At 39.1% G+C, this 26,308-nt stretch overlaps 1 protein-coding gene and 1 non-coding gene across 4 annotated transcripts in view; one reads left to right on the forward strand and one right to left on the reverse strand.

Moving 5' to 3' along the window:
* The window catches only part of TANK (TRAF family member associated NFKB activator), a 101,407-nt gene extending 78,278 nt beyond the window's left edge, over window positions 1-23,129 (reverse strand). For 2 of the 3 annotated variants that reach the window (XM_075529605.1, XM_075529607.1), the window contains exon 1: window positions 23,006-23,129. The gene's annotated coding sequence lies outside the window, so the exon portion shown is untranslated. Of the gene's footprint in view, window positions 1-22,590; window positions 22,710-23,005 lie in introns of those variants that run through there. The other variant, XM_075529606.1, reaches the window with a different exon arrangement.
* On the forward strand, window positions 13,351-13,483 carry LOC142425238 (small nucleolar RNA SNORA21). The gene has a single exon (XR_012779587.1). It is a non-coding gene; the product is annotated as a small nucleolar RNA SNORA21 (small nucleolar RNA).
* Window positions 23,130-26,308: the final 3,179 nt, after the last annotated feature.

Raw genomic sequence — 26,308 nt, forward strand, 5'->3', positions numbered from 1 at the left:
TGAGAATAGAGCTTCTAAATTTCTAGATCAGGGATTGTTCATTAAATCCAGCTATAAAGTATTGGCTCAGAAGGTCATGGTGGTTGTGCTCAATTAAGAAAGTCTTTACTGCATATTATGAGCAGAGTGTGCTGGGCACCACTGATGCAGTGAAAAAAAATAGAAGGTACTGCCAACTATAACTTGAAGCATGTATGTGAGTACCCATGTTTATTTATGGGGCTTAGGAAAAGGTTGGCAAGGTAGGTGATCTTTTAATTGAGTTTTGAACTATGAGTAGGAAGTATGACCTCACCCATTCCTTTGACTACCAACAGATAACTAGATAACCAAAATGAGATACCTACACCCAGTAGAATAATATACCCAGTAGAATACTACTGTGTTGGGAGAACGTTTTAAAACATGTTAAAATACAGATGGAGCTTGAAGATATTCTGCTGAGTGGAAAAAGTCATTTTACTACAGGGCACAATTTACATGACTTTACTTATCTAAAAAGACAAGGCAAGTGATAACAACATCACTGCAAGCCTCAAACAATTCTTAAATAGAACAATGAGATATGCTATAGAAAACTAAACTGTGTATGATATAGGTCCTATGTCATTCTTCTGCAAATGGATATCAAGGTTTGTCAGAAAATTGATCTCTTCTCCATTTAGTGAATTTTGGTCTTTCATTAAAGATAAGCTATGCATAGGTGAATGGATTTACTTCTGGGTTCTCAATAATGTTCTAGTGGTCTGTGTATTCAGCCTAGCCTTGTACCAGGCTGTGTTGACTACTGTGGCTATCCTGTGGTTCTGAGTTCAGGAAATGAGGGGCTTTCTGCGTTGTTCTTCTTCTTTAGTATTACTTTGCTTATCCAGGGTGTCTTTTCTTTCCATATAAAATTAGTTACTAGTTTTTACATCTCTTTAAAGGATGATTGATGCTGGAATTTATGATTAAGATTGCATTATATGACTAGAGCACTGGGGTAGTATTAACATTTTCACATTGGTAAGTCTATCCATGAACATGGTATATTCTTCTACTTATGTAGGTCTTTTATTTTCTTGTAGTATCAGTTTACCATTTTCTTTGTCTTTTGTTTCTATGGTAATATTTATACCAAAGGATTTCTTCCAAGGGGTGGCTATTGTAAATGGTATTGTTTCATTATTTCCTTTTCAGAACACTCAAGTGTTAGCATAAAGGAACCCAAATGACTTTGTGTATTGACCTTGGAAGTTTTACTTCCTTTTGCCAATTTGGATGCCTTTAATTTCCATTTCTTACAGTTCTGGCTAAGATGTCCACCACTGTTGCTGCTGTTATTACGTGGTGCTGAATCAGTGCCAATTCAAAATGACCCTATGTACAAGAGAACAAAACACTATTACATCCTGGTCCATTCTCACAACTGCTGTTATGATTGATCCCACTTTTACAATCATTGTGTCAATCTATCTCATAGCGGGTCTTCCTCTTTTTCCCTGTCCCTCCATTTTACCAAGCATGATTTCATTTTCCAAGGATTAGTCTCTCCTGCTAACAAGTCCAAAGTACTTGAGATGAAGTCTCATCATCTTTGTTTTAAAGAGCATTTGGCCGGTACTTCTTCTGAGACAGATATATTTGGTACTTTTAACATTCTTCTCCAGCACAATTCTTTTTTTTTTTTTTTTAATAAATCACTCATGGGCGCTCTTACAAATAACAAAGCATACATGTTGTCTCAAGCACACATGTACAGTTACTGGCATCAACAATTTCCAAACATGATCTTTCTTCTTGAGCCCTTTGAACTCAGTTCCCTTTTTCTTCCCTCTCCTCCACCCTGCCACCCCTGCAAACTCTTAATATATTATATATGGTTATTATTTATACATATCTTAGACCACCCATTCTATCCCTTCACCTACTATATTGGTATTCTCCCCCTGAAGGGGGTTATTCTACCATCATTGCTTCCCATGCCCCCTTCCCTCTCTCCCTCCCCCCGCCCTCCTGGGATTGTTGCTCCCATTACTGTTTCTGAGGGGTTTGTTGTTCCTGAATTCTGTATACTGAATGCTCTCGTTTGTGCCTCGTCTATACACTGGTCTAGTGAGAACTGTGAGATTGGGCTGAGAGCATAACAGTGCGGGAGGAAGAATTAAAGAACTAGAGGACTGTTGTGTATTTTATCAGTGCTAAACTGCCCCCTGGATGCATTTTCTCCTCCGTCCATGACCACAATTCAAATGCATTGATTCTTCTAAGGTCTATCTTATTTAATGTCCAACTCTCATAAGCATTTGCTACAACAGAGAATACCATAAATTGGGGCAGGTACACCTAAGTCCTCAAAATAACATTCTTACACTTAGCACTTTAAAGAGGTCTTGTGAAATAGATTTACCCAATACAGTGCATTGTTTGATCTCTTGGCTGCTGCTTCCATGAGAACTGATTAGTGATCCAAGCTGGATAAAATTCGTGACCACTTCAATCTTTTCTGTTTATCATGGTGTTACAGTTGTAAGCATTCTGGTTTACTTTACATGAAGTTGCAATCCATATTGAAGTCTGTAAATCCTTGTTCTTCACCAGCAAGTGCTTCAAGTTCTCATGACTTTCAGTAAGCAAGATGTGTCATCTACAAATTGCTGGTTGTTGATAAACCTTCCTCCAACCCTGACACCACATCTCTTTCATATAACCTATCTTCTTGGATTATTTGCTCAGCATACAGATTGAGTAAATATGGTGAGAGAATACAACCCTGATGCACACCTTTCCTGATTTTAAGCCATTCAGTATTCCCTTCTTTTGTTCGTAAAACTGCCTCTTGATCAATGTACAGGTTCTGAAATTCCCATTCTTAAGGCTATTTATAGTTTGTTGGGATCCATACAAATGAATGTGTTTGTATAGTCAATAAAACACAAGTAAACGCCTTTCTGGTATTCTCTGCTTTCAGCCAAGATTCATCTGGTATCAGCAATGGTATCCCTTATTCAGTGTCCTCTTCTGAATATTGTTTAACTTTCTGGAAGTTGTCTGCCACTGTACTGCTGCAACTGTTATTGAATTAGCTTCAGCAAAACTTTATTTGCATGTGATATTAACGCAACTGTTTGGTAATTTGTACATTGTTGGGTCACCTTTCTTTAGAATAGACACAAATATGGATCTATTTCAGCTGGTTATCCAGGTAGTGGTCTTCTGAATGTCTTGTCACAGATAAGCGAGCGTTTTGAGGAAACATCTCAATTGGTATTCCATTCATTCCTGGAAGGTTAGTTTATTTTTTCAGCGAATTCTTTCAAAGTATTAACTACATAGATTTTAAACAAAAAGCAGAGGCTTTCACTGCAGACCTCAGATCTGCAATTTTCTAGCCTTTCCTTGATTTCTGAGCTTTAATTTTCTTATCACATGTAGTTTATAAAGTTATTGTAAAGATAAAGTATGTGCTGAAGCATGTGTTGTTACCTATTAGTTGTTTCTCAGTGTGTTAGTCTGTGTAGACTAGAGAAACAAATTCATAGACACTCATATGTATATAAGAAAGAGGTTTACATACAAGAGCAATTGAATATTAAGAAAATGTCCCAGCCCAGATTAAGTCTGTAAGTCCAGTATGTCCAATAATAATCTATAAAGTCCTCTTCTGACACACGAAACATATACAATGATGCCGAATGCAGTAGTATCAAAGGCTAGTGGGTTGGAAGTCTTTTGGAGCCAGTGGCTTTGTAAGCATCTCAGCACTGGCAGGGGTCTCTATGTGGCTTCTCTGGCTCTAGAGGTCTGGTTGCATCAGGGTAGGTCCATGTGGCTTCTCCAGCTCCCAGGGCATAGCTCCATGTGTCTAGTCAGTAGCGTGTCTCTCAGGGAGTGAACAGAGAGACAATTGTCTCTTGCCCCCAAGGAGGAAATATAGGAGTTCCCAGAATTCTCAGGAGAAGAGCATGCCCACACTGAGGCCTCATCGGTTATACCTTGATTGACAGGCCAGACTCCACCCCTTCATTCATAATCCTCTCAAATTGACACAGATTATGTATCTACCACACTCAGGATCTATGCTCCCCATCTTTGATAGTATTAACACTATGGTGTTTTAGCTGATGTGTTCATTTGACTAGGTAATTATTTGCAAGTGGTTGTCACTTTCAAGATAAGCTCTCCCCTTTCCCTTTTTTTCCTTTGTCCAAATTGATACAATACTGTGTGGACCTTCACCTACAACACTACAATGAAAGCTATGGGGATGGTGGAGCAACATGAAGGAAAAAGTCTTAGGCTACTGACACTGTGCAGCTGCTAATCAGCTGCATCTATGCTTTGAACTTTACATGTGAAATTTTACATGTGCAGCAGTAAAGGAAAAAAAAAAGAAATTTTACAAGTGCAATTTTAGTCTTGTCTAAGCCATGGTCTTTTGGAGTCTCTATAGGAGCAGCTGATCCTGTACACTAAAGAAACAAAAAACATTAAAAACAAAACAAACCCTCCAAACCAAATAAAACAACCTTCAAGTTGAATATTGACTCAGAGCAACTTCAAAGAGCATGACGGCGTACCCCACCCCGCAAAAAAAAAAAAAAAACGGAAAAACCTTTGCTAGGTGGAGCTTTTGTAGTGTGCCCTTTTCCTGCTAGGTGGGCACCCAGCAACTCGCTCTGAGTCAGTGCATCCAGTGGCATTGCCTGAGAAGGTTCTCTGGTCACAGTGAATTTTTCATAAAAGCACTTTCACTCAAACCTCAGTTTTTGTGAAGGCCGATTTAAGAGAACAATTTGCGACTATGAAATTTTGTTTCCTGCTTGGGAAAAATGCCACAGAACACAGCTTACGAGGACAGTGCTATGGGAAAAACTCAAGTGTATGAGTGGTTTTCTCATTTCAAAAAGGTGAAATGTCACTGGATGACAAACCTTGTTCTAGTCATCCATCAGCTTCCCAAAGGATGAAAATGACTCAGTGCATTTGGAGTTTGTTCCACCACGTCAGGGTGTTAATCAAGCTTTCTACTTAGAGATTCTGGAAAGACTGCATAACGATGTGCATAACAATGACAGATGGGAGACTGGTTTTGCCATCATGACAACGCACTTGCTCACCCAGCCATCTCTGCATCAGTTTTTGACCAAAAAATCCCAGCATGGCTCTCTTGCCTGACACACCTTACTCACCTGACCTCGCTCCACGTGACTTTTTTGTTTCCACGAATACAAAGGGACATGAAAGGACAGCAATTTGACAATGTAGAGGAGGTGAAGAAACAAATGAGGGAGGTGCTGTTAGCCAACCAAATAAATAAGTTTGAAAAACGTTTCCAAGAATGGAATCGCAGATTTGATAAATGTATTAAGTGTAATGGAGCGTATTTTGAGGGTGATATGGTTGTTATGAAGAAAAATTAAATATATAGCTTTGAAAAAAAACCATCTTTTTGGGGGGAGGGGGCAGTTTCTTTGGTTGTAATCTTCACGAAACAACATCAGGCCTTTGTTCTGTGCTGATGCTGGGTGGGTTCAAATCACCAACCTTAAGTCAGCAGCTGCTTGCACCACCAAGGAACCTGAGCCTATAGCCTAAATAGTTCAATGTTAAAACTAGTTCAGTGCTGTACACATAAGCACTCCCCTTTTTGCAATGGGAAAGAGGCAACAGTTTTGTACTTGATTCTTTCTACAATTAGAATTCACAGTTTAGTGAAGTAGAAACATGAACGTAAGGAAAAGGCATGAGCGCAGATGGACAGGGGTATCACAGGTACAAGCATTTGTAGGAACTGATCCAATGATTCTATAAGACTTGTGCTTTTTGATGTATAGAAGTAAATTAACCTCCAAAGAAAATGGAACTGCTATAGAAAAGATATAATGAGATAAAGGTTAAATAAATTAGAAGGAGCAATTCAAATGAGAACAACCATAGAAGGCTTCACAGAGGATATGGCATTTAAACTAGGTCTTCAGATATGAGCAGAAATTCAATCAAAAGAAAATGAAAGTGAAAAGGACATTCATTCCGAAAGAGCAGAGGTACTGAGAAGTCACATTTATGCCTGTCTTGAAGAAAAAAAAGGGGGGGGAACCACGCCCCAAACAAAAAACCTGGGGGTGAGTATTCTTTCTATGGTAGTGTATGTTAAGTGTAGAGAGGATGGAGAGATGCTGGTTCCCTACAGACTAGTCATGACCACTCCGTATGGGAGTGCTGTACTACACAACTCGAGGGGAAGCATTCATAAGAACATGACTGGCATGGCACCTCCTAGAGTAACAGAGTGCAACAAATCCATAAATGATTTGCCACAGGTCTAGTTATGGCCAGATTGTAGCAGACCTTGAGTGTCATGCTAAGAAAGTTAGACTTGAATTAGTTGGCATTAGGAGGACTGAACAAGGATGTTCAAGCAGAAGGGCATGCTTTAGAAAAACTGCGTGACACCATAGAATAAAAAGTGAGGGAGACTAGGTGAGGAATTCACATAGGAAACCATCCCTGTATTCTAGGTAAAAGGCTTGAATGAGACCAAGGGAATGAAAACCAGGTGAATTCAAGAGACATTTCAAAGAATCAATAGGATATAGAGGCCCACTGGCTGCTTACTGACCAATATAAACCAGCATTCAGGTTATCTGTGATTTTCAATCTGTAGACTTAGGATGGGGTCCTGGAATAGGCATTGAAATAAGCAAAGTGACCACCAACTATATTTTTGAAAACACAAGACAGGTATAGGAAAATTAGGAGAAAAAAAATGTAGGGGGGAAGGTATTACTTTAACTTTGGGCAAAAGTATTACAAATGATGATAGACAACTGCCAGGAAGCAAAGTACCAATTGCATGACAGAGAAATCTAAACAAAGAAACAAAGACTACATATGTTTCCTCTACTACCTTGCTTATGTTCTTAAAATTGTGTTTTGATTGTACTCTAATAGTGGTAAATCTTTGACCAGTAAATCAGACCAAAATCACATACACACATGCAGGTGCGTGTATATCCACAAACACCAAAACAAGCAAATGTGAAAAACCTACATTTAAAAAAATAAAACTTTGGGGAGAATAGTGATACTCATTTTGTATCACCTGCGTCACAAGATGTACACATTTCCCTCATAAATATAAATCACTGAAGGGCTAGGCCCACTTTGTGTTTGGAAAATGTCTGAAGAAAACGAGTAGTTGAAAAAAATTCTATGTGGCATTTGATGAGAAAACTATTACCTTATGAGGGTGAGTCAAAAAGCATTGTTACAGAACACAGAACCTTTATTAAACAAAAATATAAAAGTGAAAGTATTATTTGCTATACCCTCCACCTGGGTGCATACACTTTTGAAGAGGGTATTTTCTTTTTAATCATTTTATTGGGGGCTCTCACAACTCATCACAATCCATACATACATAGTGTCAAGCATATTTGTTGCCATCATCATTTTCAAAACATTTTTCCCCTCCCTCTCTCAGGAACCCTTGATAATTTATAATTATTTTTTCATGTCTTACACTGACCAATGTCTCCCTTCACCCATTTTTTTGCTGTTGTCCATTCCCCTGTGAGGGGGTTATATGTAGATCATTGTGATCACTTCCCTCTTTCTTCCCCCACCTTCCCCTTACCCTCCTGGTATCACTATTCTCGATATTGGTCCTGAGGGGCTTATCTGTCCTGGATTCCCTGTTTCCAGCTCTTATCTGTACCCGTGTACATGCTCTGGTCTAGCCTGATTTGTAAGGTAGATGTGGGGTCATAGTAAGGGGGGAGAGCTTTAAAGAGCTAGAGGAAAGTTGTATGTTTCATTGGTGCAATACTGCACCCTGACTGGCTTGTCTCTTTCTTGTCACCCTTCTCTGCCTACAGATAGGCTTTGGGTCTCCACCCCGCACTCCCCCTCATTCACAATGATAAGATTCTTTGATGCCTGATACCTGATCCTATTGACACCTCGTGATCACACAGGCTAGTGTGCTTCTTCCATGTGGGGCTTTGTTGCTTCTCAGCTAGATGGCTTGTTTATCGTCAAGCCTTTAAGAGCCCTAAAGCTCTATCTTTTGACAGCTGGGCACCATCAGCTTTCTTCACCACATTTGCTTATGCACCCATTTTGTCTTCAGCAATCCTGTCCTGAGGAAGGTGAGCATCACGGGTGCCAAGTTATTAGAACAAAGTGTTCTTGTGTTGAGGAAGTACTTGAGTAGAGCCCAATATGCATCTACTACTTTAATATTAAACCTATAAATATATGTGCCCAGATCTATTTCCCTGTCATTATATATAAATATACTTACATATGTACTTGCTTGTATTTAGACCTCTGTAAATGCCCTTTGCCTCCTAGTTCTTTCCTGTATTTGAAGGGGGCATTTTCATCTCTCTAATCCTCTCCTAGAGAATTCTGTGCTCTTTGATTTAAATCACATAAACAGCAGGCTTGGCATCCTCGAGGTACTCAAAGGTGTTTCTTTCAAATGCTCTTCGAGTTTGGGAAACAAACACAAGTCTGGAGGGACAAGATCAGGGCTGGAGGGTGGAAGGGGGTACAGTTTCCTGATGAAATTCTCATAAAGCAGCCTCCATTACCCTGGAAGAATGAGCAGGTGTATTTCTGTGACAATAACTTTCTATGTGCCTTTTTCTTGCCAATATAATTTCCAATTTTCTTCAAACCTCTTTGAAATATGCTGGTATCATCATCACCTTGTGTCCTTCAAGAATATCTTATCAAGAAGACTCCACTGGAATTCCCAAAAAATAGTAACTATAACTTTGTGAGCACACCTCTTTGTCTTGGATGTCACTGGCCCTGTGGATCTCCTCATAGAGCACTTTTTAGACTGGACCTTTTGTGGTTTTGACGGCATCCTAATGTAGCTATGACAAGTATTACTGATAGAATTTGTCTACAGTCATCTACGGCATCCTAATGTAGCTATGACAAGTATTACTGATAGAATTTGTCTACAGTATTACTGATAGAATTTGTCTACACAGACATGTTCAAACATGTTTTGTTTGGGATAAATCTGTGCATGTATGAACTGGAACTCTAGGAGAAATTTTTTTTAATTTACATAAAAAGATTATAGCTAATAGGTAGGATGTTATCAAATCCTAACAGCTTTCTGCTATTAATATTTGTTGTTAGCAGTCACTGAGTTGATTTCAATTCTTGGCAACTTCAAGTGTATCACAATAGAATTGTGCTTCATAGGGTTTTCGATGGTTGATTTTTCAGAAGCAGATACACTGACTTATTTTTTTCTGTACATATTGATAAAACAGGAAAGGTACTTGTAAAAAAGTTTTTTAGTAATCTTAAAAGGGCCCCTCAAACACAATGTAAGTTGTGTAAAAAAAAAGTAAAAGATGTCACAGAAGGCACATGATTCATAAAGGACAAAACTGTTTTGGAACAGAAGTAGTGAAACATCTTGTGAGTTACAGAGCAACAACTTCTCTAGTTTCCCTAAATCATTTCCTCTATCAAAACAAACCACTATGAGAGGAGAGAAAGCCTATGGACACAGCAAAACTTCTGGAGACAGACCTTTTCACAAAAGGCTTGTTTTTTTCTTTAAAGTACAGTTTTAAAATGCTGAACAGTCATTTAGCCTTGAGAATATGATCAACAATGAATGAGAATAGGCAAAAGCTGGTATAATTGTGAAGTGTACTCTGCGTGCGCTTAACCATTGGCAAAGGATCCTCCATCTCTCCATATCCCCTCCTTTTAATTTCCCCAAGGACACCTAGTGGCTGTTTGGTAAATGTTTGCAAGTCACAACTTGTTTTATTAGAAGTAATTGTAAGAACTCCCATGAGAAATGAATAAGGCTTCAGAGATGTTCAGATCTCCATTTCCAGTTACTCCTGAGATGTTTAGGGTGTAGTTTTAACTATATAGTATGATAAATGTTAAAAACCAGATATAGTATTTTATAGCACGCAACAACTGTTGAATAAGAGACAAGTTCCCAAAACGTCTTGGGTTGCGTGACAAACCAACTTTTCAAAACTGCATCGTGCAAACATTACCCAAGTTCTCACACTTAGCAGGCCACACCAGATTTTCTCCAATATTACTATCGAGAACTAATAAATCCTAACACTGGTGTTATACAATTCTATTGTGTTAAAGCAAGAATTTAGTCAAAATTTTCATTTATTGATTTACTTCCTTTTGTCCTTGGAAAAATGAAAAGATGCTGTAAAATAATGATTCTGAATTGCATTTTTAAAATTAGACTACATCTTATGTAAAATGTTCTGATTTCTCTATTAATATAATATGTGAACTGGAGAATCTAAATTTAAAAGCCCGGTCAACTGAAGCTAAAATTAGAGTGTGGGTGGAAAATACACATCTAGTGTAGGCATGATTGCTGTGATGGGTTAGGGGCACAAGGCATTTTGGTATTTTGGCAGATGGCCCAGAACAATACACTTTATTGATCTTGGTTCCATGAAATTCCATAATGTATCAGTCGACAAGTTTTCTCATTAAAGCAACAAATACTATTAATGACATCTGCATTTTAGTTTCAAAGGACAGAAACTGAGTGACTAGAACTTTACTCCTACAAACCAATGGCTCTTTTAATTTGATGCTTCCCCTGATCATCACAATTTATTTACCTGCAAATAGTTGAGAGGACATAGACCCCCATGTAGACCTTTAATCAAAAGAGGCAAACATTTATTTACATAAAAAGAGATTATAGCCCAATAGGTAGGATGTTATCAAATGTTCCCTGTTAATCTTTGTTGTTTGTTATTAGCTGTCACTGAGTGGATTTCAAATCACAGTCCAAGTGCTATACACAGGAGAACAGCTAGCTCCACAACATCCCTTGGTTGCCAGGCCTTCCCAGGCCAATCTAGGTGTTTCCCCATTCCCTCTTGGGAAACAATGAGACAAGGGTGGAGACTGCTGACTATTGAGATTATGTTGTTTGTTAGGTGCTTTACACTAAAATACTCATTTTCAATCTCCCTTCTGCAGTAGTTATTTTCCCTTTAGATATAAAGAAAGGGAATTTGGATAGGTTAAGTTGCCGAAGGTCAATGAAACAGAAAACGGAAGAACCAGATATATCCATCTCTCTCTAATGCTCAATTCCAATGTCTATTTCTTCCCTCTAATTATCATCATTTCTAAAAATCCAAGTTACATATGCATGCATTTTAATGAGTTGTGGTCTACAAGGTTCAAGACAAATAGTACCGCCCCTCACCCCTTTACTTTCCCTATTCCTACGCTTTCTCCATTTCCTACCTAACCAAGGCAATAACTTTCCATTTTTAGGCTGATTCTTTTGGCATTTAATTTTGTAACTAAATAACACACCAATATTGTCAATTTCATTTCTCAGTTTTAGGCATCATTTACCATCTTACAACTATGCAAAATAAAGGTTCAACTCACTTTAAACAGAAACCTCCCCCACCCTCTTGCTTATCTTCTACATTCTCCCAATATAGATAATAGCCTATCTTTGGTTAGATTAGCACTGGGCTTTACTCTAATTATGACTGTGTAATATTAGTCACTGCTGAGCCACATAATATACTGTTTTTCCTTTCCTGAAAAATTGTTCTTAAAAAAATTTTTGTTTGCTTTATTTTCTAAATAAAAGCGTCCTCATGGCAGTGTAGATCAAGCATTGGGCTGTTCTAACCACAAGTTCGGTGGTTCAAAGGTATCAGCTTAAGAGAAAGATGAGGCTATCAATCTGCATCCATAAAAATGTAGTCTCGGAAACCCAACGTAAGGTCGCTATGAGTCAAAATCGATTTGATGGCAGTGGATTTGATTTTAGTTTTTTCTATTAACTAATACAATTCCTCAATCCATTCAGACTTCAGACAGTCTTTCAATGTCATTTTCTTAGAGGAATTTCTCCTTGACTTATCTACTTCCTCTTCTCTCCCATGTGGTGGTAAAAACCTTCTGATAGCTTCCTGAGAGAGTGCTTGAGAATTACATTTTTTGAGATCTTGCATAACTGAAAACACCATTCCTCCACTTTTAAATGTAACTGATCATCCTAACAGTTAAGAGAGCTCTCTCTAGTTTGGAAGTTAGTTTTTCCTGAGACTTTTGAAATCTTTGTTATCTTCTAGCATCAACTTGTTAAGTCCACACCAACTTTGCTTCCTGAATTTGTACTTTACTCATTCTTTTCCTCAGAAATGAGTAAAAAAATTTTCCTTTGTTTCTACTACTCTAAAATGTCAGGAACATTTTTCCCCAATATGGTCTATTTACACCCATTACAATGGTTGCTTGGTGGACCCCCTCAATCTGGAAATTGATCCTTCAGTTTCTGGAAATTTTTTTTATTCCCTTTCTGGGATTCCTACTGGTTAAATGGTGAATCACCTGAATTGGACTGCTAATTATCTGATCTTTCCCCGATTTTTCATTTCTCTGTTCTACTTTTTAAGAGCCAGACTCAACAATATCTTCTAAATCATCTACTGAACTGTCCATATTTTATCAACTTTTTAAATTTCTAAGGACTTGTGTTCTTTAACACCCCCTTCCCCCTTCCTCCTTTAGAACTGACCTTTTCTTCTTACCTATGTTGCTAAATAATGGGCAACCAAATCTACTGTTGTGGAGTCCATTCCGCCTGGTTGTGACCACACAACAAAGGTTTCCAAGGCTAGAAATCTCCAATGGAGAGGCCCATGGGTTTGAACCACTAACTTTAATAGCCCAACGTTTACCTGACAGTGCCACCAGAGCTTAACCGTCAACTAATAAGCCAGGCTATATTAATAATCAGGATATTATTTAATACTAGATCAGGGCAATAATTTTCAAACCATTCTTAGGAAGCCCAGGGATAAGTAACTCCATTGAGGCTGGGGCTTTTTGAATCAAACAATGCTACCCCACAAGTGTCCATTTTAACCAGCGAAGCTTAACTTTGATCATTTTCATATATTGGGATTTTAAGTATGATAAGGATCACAGATTTAAAGGTGTGATTCCCTACTACTTTCACTTTAGGAAGATAATTCTTTAATAATAAGGTCTATATTTTTGTGGAGTGTTAGAAACAAGTGTCAGTGATCTGAGATGCAGAAAAGGCCCATCTGCTAAGTTTTCCCCACTGGTGAACCTATTCTGATTCTAGAACAATGTTTTACCAGGATTTACATTTGCAGTGAGAAGTCAGTTCAAATCTCAAGAAGTCGCAGGAGTGCGGGTAGGAAATCACCTTGAGGAACTGCTACACTTTCCATTTTGCCTTAGAAAATAAAGCCACCAACCTTTCCTGAATTGTAAGAAGAGGTGACATCCTTTTCAGAAGTTGCCACTTTTGAATATAAAAATTTTTTCCCCCTTTGAAAAGCACTCAGTGGGCCTTTTGCCAGTGACCCACTGAGCCGTCAAAAAGGGCAGATTAAAAAACACTTATGGGTGAAGCGGCAACATGTCGTGTTGTTCAGCTTCAATCGGTGATGTGACAAAAGTAAAAAGAAAAAAAAAATTTTTTTAAACATTTTATTAGGGGCTCATACAACTCTTATCACAATCCATACATATACATACATCAATTGTATAAAGCTCATCTGTACATTCTTTGCCCTAATCATTTTCTTTTTTTACATTTTATTAGGGGCTCATACAACTCTTATCCCAATCCATACATATACATACATCAATTGTATGAAGCACATCACACATTCCCTGCCCCAATCATTCTCAAAGCATTTACTCTCCACTTAAGCCCTTTGCATCAGGTCCCTTTTTTCCCCCTCACTCCCCGAATATAAAAATTTAATGAACTAAAAGGTGAATAAGTTAGAGACAGCTTATCTAATCTACATTTCAGACGGAAATTTACCTCCTCACCCACAAAAAGGATCGGGTTTGAAAACTAGAAAATGAATCAATAATACAGTTACACTTTCATAAGTAAAAGGACATCTCTCTTGATAGTCTGGGTCACCTCATGTGGCAAAAAATCATGAGCAGCTGGGGTGTTTGCTTGAGGCCACAGCATTAGAGTGGGTGGTTAGAAAGAAGGTAGTTACAAATGCTAACTACAGTTATGTAATCAGGTACAGGATTAAGAACAGTAATTATTATGAATATTTTTCCTTGTATGCATGCTTCAGATATTTTTGTTCTGCTCACTTATAAAACTATGAGACGTAAATGAAGTTAGTATGCTTTCAGTTTTATGCATGTTAATTGTAACATGCTATGAACAAATATGATCTTTTCAGGGTTTTCAGTGGTTTGGTAGTTAAAAAGTTAGGCATTCCCATGATGAAATCTCATTGAAGAGTATAGATTGCTTCCAAAATAAGGAGACCTGTGGAGAGTACTTGCTTTTTCTTGGGTCTGAATCCTGGATCCTGCTCTGCAACCTTTGCAACCTTGGACTTGAGTCAATGGTTTGCCTTTTTACCTGCGGCCCTTGGGTTCATTTTTTTTTTTTAATGCAGCCAGAGCCATCTACCTGCAGACCCTGGGTGCATGCGCCCCTAGAGCTACATGAATTAGAAGCCAACAGTCAAACACCTGACCCACAGACTTCGAAAGTGCCTGCTTCAATGCTGTGCGTTATTTCCTTGATAGAAGCCTTTCTCTATATATACATATATGCGCTTCCTAGTTCTGTTTCTCTAAAGAACCAAGGCAAAGACAGATTACCATAGAACTTTAGAGACAATAAAATGTTTTCCTTTCCTTGAAAAAAAGGGTATGGAAAAGAATAGTGACTCATTTATTAGTTGTCAGTTTTAAGTCTTCTGTGATATAAGCATATGAACTTCAAAACAAAGAGCAAACAAAAAAAACCCAGATATGAATATATCCACAACACCTTGGATTGAATGCTTATTGTGTTCCAGTCAGACAGCTATTAATAGACACTAAAACATCACAGATACAGCAGTACAAAAATTCCTATTTTTAGTTTTTCAATAAGGTGTTTGGCCAAACACAACAGGATAAATAAGGTCAGACACCACTACTGTCAAAATCCCAAACTCCCTAAATCTAGGCTTTGCATTGTGCTGCATGGTAGAATATTGTGATTTATTTTTCTTTATTGTAATTAATATATAACAAATCATGGCCATTTCAATATGTTTTATGTGTCAAATTTGAGCCCTAATGGCACTGTGGTTATGAGTTCGGCTGTTAACCTCAAGATCATCAGTTTGAAACCACTAGCCACTGGCGGGAGAAAGATGGGGCTGTCTACTCCCATAACGAGTTACAGTTTCGGAAACTCAGGCAGTTCTATCTTGTCTTATGGGGTTACTATGAATCAGTATCGACTCTATGGAAGTGATTTTTTTGGTTTATTTTTCATCTTATTTGTAAAATTCAGTGACATTATATTCAATGTTCTATAATCAGCCCCACTATCAACTTCTATTTTATTTCAGTCACACTGAAACAGCAATTCAGTTTCACCAATGACATCTGTGCCCTGCTCCCCCTCGTAATGACTACATATAGTATGTAGACTTTGGTCTCTATGTATCTGTAACATTCTTGATTTTTCATGTAAGTGAAATCATATAATATTTGTCCTTTTGTGACTGACTTATTTCACTTAGCACAATGTTTTTTTAAGCCTCATCCATCTTGTAGCATATATCATATTTTCATTTTTATCACTGAGTAATATTCCATTGTACCCATAGGCACTGCCATGGAGTGGACTAAGACACAAAAACCCTATATAGGAGTTCCACAGCTGCAAATCTTTATGGGAGCTATCAGTCTCATCTGCTTCTCACCGAGTAGCTCCTGGGTTTCTACTACCAATGCAACCCTTATGCCAGAACACCACCAGGGCTCTTTTTCCATTGTACCAGGAGGGCTCCGAAAATTGGTGGGAATGAAAAGATAATGGAATTTTTTCCAGCACCTTTTTTGAAGCCCTCAAATATATACCACATTTTGCTTATCTGCCCATATAATGATGAACATTTAGGATGTTTGCACCTTTGGCTATTGTAAGTGCTGCAGTGAACCCTGTTGTACAAGTATGTGTTTACATTCTTGCTTTCAAATTTTTCAGGTATATACTAGGAAATGAAATTGAGTCATGTTTGGCTACTAGAGAAAATAAGTTGGTAAAACTTTTTACACTATCTGCCAAAAGTTAAAGAAATGAACATTTCTACATCACAGATAACATCCCCCCACTTCCTTTTTTTCTCCAGCGGTACTATGTTCTCTCAGCCTGTGTATCGTACAACATGGGTTCAAGTGTCTGGCTAGCCAGTGTACCACCACAAAGGAAGCCAGGCATACAATGTTCTCCTCCCCTGAGTGATAGAAACATCTGTTTTCACATATTATTCAAAGAAAGTAAGTCTTGGGACAATCTTCTTGGGTGAGGGGATTAGAAAAAAAAGTTTCTTTTCAGTGTGGGGAGGTTGAGGAGTAAAACTTTGTGAAACTTTGCTTATTAAAAAGGAAAGGTGGATTTAAAGACTGGGAAACAAAACACCAAGGAAAGGGTACTTACAGCTGAGGTATAGCATATGAGATTTTTAAATGATAGAATTATAGTAAGTATCACAGAATAAATACTTATGACTTGCAAGATTAATTAAACATCTCACATTAACAGTTAATTTGCTGACTGGTTCTGATAGATCGTTTTCAAACAGTTTTAAGTAATAAACCTTTTGTTTTGTTCCTACTTAAATCCCTGATTTTATTCTTATAACAAGATACTCTCTATAGCAACATTGCCTGACTGCTCTATAGAGTAATTCTTACCTAATTTCCTATGAACATTTCAAGGATTCTTCTAATTTGCTAAGTAACCAACAAAATAGAACTCACATTAGTTTTATTAAAGCATTTAATTTCCAATAATGTTGTTGCAATGTAAAACAAACAAACAAAAAGCCTTCCCTTTTCACTGTTAACAACCTATTGTCTGTCAATAGGTCCTTTTTTTTGCAAAGAAAAGAGTATTGGTAATATATGAAAACTATCAGTGCTCAAACGATTCTTAATATATGAGTGATAATCATCATCATAAACCAGCTTTCTACTAGTCTGGTCTTTCGCTTGGCAAGCTCCCATGTTTTGGAGGAGAACTATGCCCCAAGGGTTTTCAATGGCTGGCTTTTCAAAGGCTGATCACCAGACTTTTTTTGTAAGGCACTCTGGATGAATTCAAACCTACCATGTTAGCATATGAGCAAGTTAACTATTTGCACCACTCATAGATTCCTAATTACCATCATGTGACATCTATGTGACAAAAGGAACGAAACTCAGGTCACTGTCCAGAACATTTTCTCATGCAATGAACAATTATTGTTATTATTATTTACCCTCTAAATTCTTACTTCAAAAAGTATAAGTTCCTTAATTTTACCAATGTCTGTTCCAATCTTTCTCAGCATTCTTGAAGTTATCAGATACTGCATTCAAGATATGTTTATTAATTAGCCACACACCCACCCACGAGGTAGCTCACTTTATATTCTCTATACACTCCTTCCTACAGATGATTCAAAACTATAAAGAGTTTTTTTGTTGTTGTTGTCTATGCGAGGTAATAGCATCCTCTTTCTTTTTACCCATGATTGAAACCATGGCAGTAAATATAGGAGGCGGCATGAAGGAAATAGTGGTCACAGCATAAATCCTACAGAAAATGGAAACTAAAACTTGGCTTCACATAATTGCACACAAATGGGTTGAAATTAAACAGTGAAATCCATACTTACAAGGTGTCAGAAATCAGTAAAGGAGTAATAACAACTAATCAGCTAACGCAACACATCAGAATCTTTAGAGTAGTGAACTTTTACATCAACAGATATATTTTTGCCATTTACTTTTGAATAAAGGATATGGTTCAAAAAAATCAAATCATGGTTCAACCCACCAGTTAATTGGTTTTGAATTCCTACTCTAGATGCATGTACACGATACATACACACCTATATTATGCTAATAAGCTTCACTTTGTAGTAAATAAATGCCAACATGTTCAGTTTGTGTATTTTCTCAGCCACTCAGTTTGACATCTCCCTGTGAGATCTGGCTACAGTAGAATTTCAGCACGGTCATTATCTGTCATGTGAAAAAATTCCTGGCAAAACTGGCAGGCTAGAACTGATGCTTTCAGATGAGTTTCACTACTGGCATCTGTCAGGACACATAGGAACTGCCTAGGTAGAAGCTATACTCTTTATAGTCAGCCTGGATTAGAAGAAACACAATCAAGATGTTAACTTAGTCTCAGCTTTTTCTCTGACCATGAAAAAGCAAACAAAAGAAAGGGTAAAAATGACCAAGGTCAATACATTTCTTTTTTGTCCTTAACATTATTGTCTCTCTTATTTGAGAAGTTTATCTTTAAGTTATGGACCTTTTGCTGAATAATAATGCCTTTAGAAATGAAGGTATTGCCCGCAGAGGCGATGGAGGACACTAAAAGCCTGAAATCCCCGTGCAGAGTTCCTGTGGTGATTAAGCCTCCACTGTGTTTGTTCCCTTGGGCCACTGACCAGGGACATGAACAGTCTTGTCTCTTGCAGAGTCCATTGGAACGTGAATTAATGTATAGTTAAGTTAAAATTTAACATCTTATAGTTGTTTTCCCTTTTGATATATTTTTAATGTGGTCTAGTTTTCATTATTTTTGCTTCTTTTAAATTGAGGTTTTTCTGTGTTTTACTTTGTTGCTGTTTTGGGGAGATTTCCCTCATATAAAACAGGAGTGATCCATCCCACTACCATGGAGTCCAATCTGTCTCAGAGCAGCCCGATAGGGCATAGAACGGCCCTTGTGGATTTCTGAGACTCTTTACAGGGGAAAGAAAGCCTCATCTTTCCCCTCAGTGATAACTGGTGGTTTCAATCTGCTACCCTCAGCACCCCAGCTCATAACCACACCACCACCAAGGCTTCTGAAACACAGGAGAGGTAAATCTATCTACGGTAACAAGAGGAATAGTTACTTAGGGTTATGTCAAGGGATATTGTGGGGAAATAGGGAGCTAATAAGTACTTGAATAAAAATATTCTAAAATGTTGCCGAGGATTGCACAACCATCTTTTTAGTATATTTAAACCATAGAATTGTATGATAAGTGAATTATGTGTCAAAACTGCTTAAAATAATATAAAAAGGATTACTGTATTATTAGGATCATATAGACCCAAAAGTAAATTCTTTCAGATCTTCAAAGAATAAAGGGTTCTTATGCTATTTAAACTACATCCCAATTCTTTTTATCAAACCAGCATAACCATTATCAAAAGTTGGCAGAGATAACACAGAAAAATCTAACTAGCTAAAACTCACCAAAGGATTTTTTTCATAAACTCTTTGAAGCGATCGTGTCATAACTCATTGCCATCGAATTGATTCAGACCTATAGTTTCTTTTTTGGGGAAACATTTTAATGTCAACAAAGGAAATATGCATTTTGAATACTGCTGCTACTAAGAGAGGCAGCATTAGTGTACATAACTTATTTTTCCCCTTACTTTTATTGGGGGCTCTTACATCCCTTATCACAATCCATACATTCATTTGCACATATGCCACCATCATCATTTTCAAACCACTCTCTTCCCACTTGAGCCCCTGATATCTGCTCCCCATTTCTTCCCCCCTCTCCCCAGCCCACTCTCCCTCATGAACCCTTGATAAGTTATAGATTAATATTTTCGTATCTCCGTCACCCCTCACCCACTGTTCTGTAATTTGTCCCCCTGGGAGAGGGCTCTAGATTGATCCTTGTGATCGAGTCCCCCTTTCTTCTCCCACCCTCTCCTAATCCTCCTGGTATCTCTACTCTCATTGTTGGTCCTGAGGGGTTTATTTATCTTCGATTCCCTGTGTTGCGGGCTCTTATCTGTAGCAGTGTGCATGTTCTGGATGAATCCTATTTGTAAGGTAGGATTGAGGTTATGATCGTGGGGAGAAGGAAGCACCAAAGAACTAGAGGAAAGTTGTGTGCTTCATCGGTGCTATATTGCACCTTGACTAGCTCATCTCTTCCCTGTGACCCCCCTGTGAGGGGAAGTCCAATTGTCTACAGATGGGCATTGGGGTCTCCACTCCATGTCCCCAATTCACATTGGGTAAGTTTTGTTTCTGCAGACCCATAGTTTCTGAAGCTATAAATCTTTACAGCAGCAGACAGACTCATCTGTCTCCCTTGAAGCGCCTGGTGGGTTTGAACTGCTGACCACATGGATAGCATTCCAATGTTTACCTAACAGTTCAATCAGAGCTCCTTGAGACGCTAAAAAATAATATGTCAAAATTCAACCTCAATTTCTGACCAAAAATGCTTAGTTAGATTAGAATGAAAGGGCATTATCATAACATGACAAGAACTATATATATATGAAATGAACACTCAACATCTATTATTTAATATTCCTCTCAAAGTGCTATCTAGGGCAAACAGACTAAAAGGAGGGAGAAAAAAAAGACAGTATCAAAATACCTAATTTTTACAATAGTCCCAGTATACTAAAATATTAATACTCCCTTCCATTGAAATAGAAACTACTGAAAGTTAATTTCTTCATATTTAACGCTAACAAGTAAAAACATACCCAAAGTCAGAAACAACAAAAGTATGGGCAGGATTATTGTTATTGTCATGGTTTTCTCAATTCATTAACCCAGGGAAATCAATATAAGGGAAGAGATGATTATTATTATATTTAATGATTGTTTTCCTAGAAAGTTCATAAGAAACAATTTATTAAAACAAAGAAGGGTAACCAGACATGTAAGCACTCACCTATGAACCAGCTAAAAAAAAAAAGGGGGGGCTAACATCCCAAAAGGATAACTTTAATGAAATATGGACTCAAAAACTCAAAAAACTGCCATTAAGTCTGACTCACAGTAACTCTAATAGGGCAGGGCAGTGAGTTTCTGAGACTGCAGATCTTCATGTAAGCAGAAAGCCTCCTCTTTCTCCCACGAGTCGCAGGTGGTTTCAGACTGCTGACCTCGCAAGTCGCAGCCCAACCTGTAACCACTACGCCACCAGGACTCCTGAAACATGAACAGTATATTTTAAATCTTACCTGATACTGCATTACCACTCAGGAAAATTTGGAGGGGGTGGAAATGAAAAATGTGCCCTATAAATTATTTAAAATATACTATCATCAAAGTACAGAGGTATTCGTATAGGAAAAGGCAAGTAGATTAAAGCAGAAGAGTCCAAAAAGTGACCTATGATTGTACATGTGACTTTACTAAGATGACATTTCCAATCAGTTAGGAGAGCTGATTTCAACAAAAGATTTTAGGGAAAATGGCTACCCATTCTGTAAAATTAAACAAATAAATCCCTAACTTATATAATGTACAGAAAAAACAAATTTTAGCTGTTTCGATGAGTAAAATGTAAAAAAAAAAAAACAACCACAAAAACCCATGAAAAAGAATTAACAACAATATAGGAAAATTTTAAAATAATTTTTGAGTAGCGGAGCCTTTCCAAAGCCAGATATAAAGCATGGGCTCTTAAAATGAACAGTCCTCAAACTCATTTACCACAGGGCTTTGCAGAGGTCGTGGCAAGATGGAATTAAGAGAATGAAATGTGTCCACAAACTTTAAGCCCTTTCACATTTTATAATAGATCAATATGTTTGTGGCCTAAAAACTTCGTAAATCACTTTTGAAGAACAAGGGGTAAAATACACGGGGAGGGAGCAAACTAAGAGATTGCCGCAAAGAAATGAAGACGATGTAGACATTCAAGATGGCAAGCCTTTCATATTTTTGGTTAAAAAAAAGAAAGAAAACACCTCAAAAAAACACCACCCAGCTGAAAACAGCATTCTTAATCTCCTTCATGAGACAGGGAAATAACTTTGGTTCTGCACATAGACGCGGGATGTGCAGTCTCGGAATACCTTTGCCTGGGAGAGGGCTGAGGAAAAGTTCCGCTTTCTGCTTTAAACATATTTGTATGATTCAAGGATAGGTTTTCCCCCTTCTCAAAAGAGGGGAGGGGAAAAAAATCCAACAGAATCCAGCACTCGCTTCTGTGCTACTTCTCGACTGAAATACAGGCATGGCTGTCAAGGCAAATCGGTTTTCTTTTCCTTCCCAGGGTGGGTAAAACTTTATCAACTTTACTTTTCGCCTACACGACTTGTCCAGAGCACCTGCGGTGAGATGAAGGGCACTTTGTCCAGGGCGCGGGCTCAACTCTCACGGAGTGAGGGGCGCACCCCTCTTCGGTTAAACACCTTGCCCCAGCTCTACCTACGCCAGGGTGCCCGGTGGGGGCAGGGCTTGCACGCACTCCGTGACCCTCTGGGAGGTTACCCAACTTCTCACTGACACCCTACAGGAAAGCAGATCGCGAAATTGTGTAACGCGGTGCCTCTCCCCCTTCCTCATGCCGCGACCCTTTCATACAGTTCCTCCTGGTGTGGTGCCCCCCCCCATCATAAAGTGACTTTCACCGCTACTTCATCACTGTCATTTTGCTACTGTGAAGCATCGGGCGACCCCTGAGAAAGGGTCGTTCGCCCCCCACACCCCCAAGAGTCGCCACCCACCGGGACGGCGCCAGGAAAGGAATGAACCTGGTAAGTTTTCCATAGAGGAACCACTGGGAGGCAGTCCCTGTCCCCAAGGGAAGTCCCGGGCGCTGTGGCCCGGGGCCACTCACGCAGCCACCAGGGTCAGCGGCCCCCACGCCCCGGCAAAGCAGGCGGGCAGAACTCCTCCCCCGGAGCCCAGCGGGCGGGGGCCGCCGTTGCCGCGGCAACGACGCGGGCCGGGAAAACCCCTCGGAGGCTCCGCTCCGGAAGTGGGACGGGGCCCGTTTCACACTCCAAAACCCAACCCACTCGGGGAACTGGTCGCCTCGGCGGTCCCTCAGCTTCTCCCCGGAGCACCCGACACGGCCAGCGCGGCCCTGCCGCTCCCACACCCCAACTCTCCGACGCCGTCCCGGGCGGGTTCGGACACAACTCGCTCGCCAGGTTCCTTACTCACAATTAAGGGATGGAGCCTGCGTCTCCAACGCCTCAGGTTCGACGCGCCCGGCCGAGGGACTCCGACCGGAAGTTGTTTTGCGTTCCTGTTCCGAGGGCGGCGCCTGCGCGAGGAGGCATTAACCCTTTACCCGCGATCCCGCAAGGCCCCGCCCTGCTCGGCCTTGCCCCGCCCCGTCCTGCCACGCCCCGCCCCGTCCTGCCCCGCCCAGCAACACCACCCACCACCACCAAGTCCAGTGTAGTTGGGTCTCTCAAGGAGGACAATTGGTGGAAAGTGCACCAGAATGTCACTAGAAGTCTTGATTAGATAATTTTGCTCAAACAAGAAATTACCAAGTCTGAAATCACCCTGTAGGTGAGTTAGACTATCCAAAAAATCACTTGAGACTTGTTAAATATGGAACTTCATCAATCCTCCCCTAAAAATTCCCAAAACACAACTAAGGTGAAGCCCAGGGACCTATATTTTTCAATACATCTTCGCGTCAACATAGTTAAAGTGGTGAACGTCCGTCCACACACTGAGAAATAATAGGTTTTACATAGACACACACAATTCAAATGCCTCTGCTAGAGTTGAATGGTAGGTAAGCAGAAGTAGACCTTTATTGGAAAAATGCCTCTCGAATTACACCTTTCCCATTCCATTTCCTAACCCTGCCTAAGTATTCTCCAAGATGGAAATTTACATAGCTAACACATGGGAAGTATTTGTACTCCCAATTTTAGTTCTGGCATTTACTAGCTCAGACAAGTTACTTAATCTAAGTGAATCTTAATTTTCTTATCTGACACATCAGGAGAGTGATAACATACCTCATTTGGATGGATGGTTGAGGATCGAGTTCTATAAAGGTAAGCAAAAACACTTGGTAAAATGTAGAATGCTAATGAAAGGTGTGGTCTGGAGTTATCCATGTTATGCTGGCTCCTTCCCACCATCAACATCATGCTTGGGATCCCTTTTGGGGGAAAGCAGTTGCAGCCCAATCTTTAGCATATGTGGAAGCTTCAGGGAATCTTGAGGCACGAGACTCTATTTTGACCGGAACATTACTATATCTGCCTGAATGCATATTGCACTTTCAGATGCTTCCATGGCGATGGTTTCATTATTCAATTAAAAAAATTAAAAATGCTAACAATGGCCTAGTCAAGATGGTAGGGTGAAAAGCTGTGTGCTTAAAAATGCCAAAAAAAACAACCAAGCAGAAACCAGGAGAACTAAGTTTGCTAGAACTCTGGAAACCAGCCAAAGTGTTACTGTAAAAAAAAAAAAAAAAAAAGCAAAGTCTGCATCAAGGGAGAAAACATACATAAAACATATAAACCATAAAGAACCTTTGGCCTTCTACTTGCCTGATTCTTTACCCGCCTCTTGGTAGTTTGGCATACCAATGTAGTTCTGAAGAGAGAGAGCCTGTTTCTGTCTACAGACAAAATAGAGCAGACTTTCCTAACAAATTGTGTGTGTGTGTGTGTGTGTGTGTGTGTGTGTGTGTGAATCTGTTTGGAGCTACCTGAAAGATGACAGCAAGACAGTAATCTCAGTTTAGCCCATCTAAGAGCACACAAATGATGGAGGGCACCAAGTAAATGAAAACGCCTATAGGCTAATTACCTTGAATGACTCTCTGTCCATAGTCTTTCTAACTCCCACTAAATGATCAGATGGTAGCATGAAAATAAGGTATACAGGATGCTATAGTTTATTGTGCCAACTTGGCCGATAAACACAAGTAGGATTAACTGAAGGGCAGAGGGATAAATGGCTCGGTGAGCCTCACCTTGGTTGTTCTGTGCCTCAGTTTAAAGGGGTACACTACCTGTGGGATGCCTAGCCTGTGGACTGTGCCACTATAAGTTGAGGTCCCTTTAAGCCCACACGATTGGAATGTTCATCTCTGGAGCTGGGGACTGACAGTTGATGACAGTTGGGGACCTGCCTTGCTGTTTGCTGCCTGGGTATATATAGCCCAGCTCTCTCTACAGAAGGGGACTGGCAACTGGCAGCTCTCAAAACTTGAAGGACTGCTAGTGTTTCACTGCTTTATAATTTAACTGTTAATTTCTTGTACTATCGATCTGTATATTATTTCACGGTTTATTTCTTGAATTATATATCTATATTTATAAACATATTTATATATAATTACTAGCAATCTGGTTTGTCTCTCTAGAGAACCTTGTCCAATACACAGGACTCTAAGTTGGGGATTGGGGAGGTTTGCTTTTTTGCAGGGTATAAAAGTGAGCCACCTGAGAAGCAGGTACAGGCATTCTTCAACCATTCAGAAAGTAGATCCTCTAGTGGAATGAGTGCATGATGTCTGCCCAAAGTGACAGACAGCAGAGAAGCAACAGAGGCTACAACGCCGAAACCATGAGACAGAATGAGCAAAGAAGAAGGGACCTTGTGCCTAAGAGACTAAAGACCATAGAGAGACATGCAAGCTGGAATGACTGAAAAGAGGCACTATAGACAAAATAATTGTATCTTAAAATTTTTATCATCTGTTATCCTCCATAATAAAGCCCCAAATCATGTCTGTGATTTCTGTGTGACCATTGGAACAAATCGTCAAATGCAGCAGTGCATATGGTGTCAGAGGATGGAGAAGAATGGAGAGAGGAGGTATTCAAAGGAGTCATCCTTGGGCAGATAATAGAATTAGATTCTCCTTGTATAGGCGGGAGAGCTCAGAAGTGACCCACACATCACTTCTTCACCTATAGATCTACAGATTTTATGCAATCCTTAGCACATTTTAACAGCCCTTTTTGCAAAATGAAATAGTCAATTATCAAATTCATATAAAGCTGCAAAGAGCATAGAATTGCAAAAACAAACTTGAAAAAGAAGAGCAAAGTGGGAGGAGTCATATTTCCAGGTTTTGAAACTTACTATGAAGCTACAGTAATCAAAACAGTGTAGTATTAGAGTAGGCAGATAGAGAAGGGAAAATAATTGAGAGTAAAAAATGAACCCATGATTTGATGAATAATTAATTTGTAATAAGGGTACCAAGACCATTCAGCAGGGGTGGAAAAGTCTCTTCAACAAATTATGCCGAGACAAATAGATTTCCACATGAAAAAAATGAATTTGAAGTCATACCTTATACCCTAAACAAAAAAATAACTAGAACCGGGTCAATTACCCAAATAAGAGAAGACATTTAAAAAATATCATCATTACTAGGGTTCCTGTTCATACACTGTCAGATTTATTCCAAACCTGTTTAAGGACGTCTCTACGATTAATGATGGTCATCATCACAGCCTCTCAGAAATACCCTTG

This window comes from Tenrec ecaudatus, chromosome 13 (genome assembly GCF_050624435.1).
Source record: "Tenrec ecaudatus isolate mTenEca1 chromosome 13, mTenEca1.hap1, whole genome shotgun sequence".
NCBI lineage: Eukaryota > Metazoa > Chordata > Mammalia > Afrosoricida > Tenrecidae > Tenrec > Tenrec ecaudatus.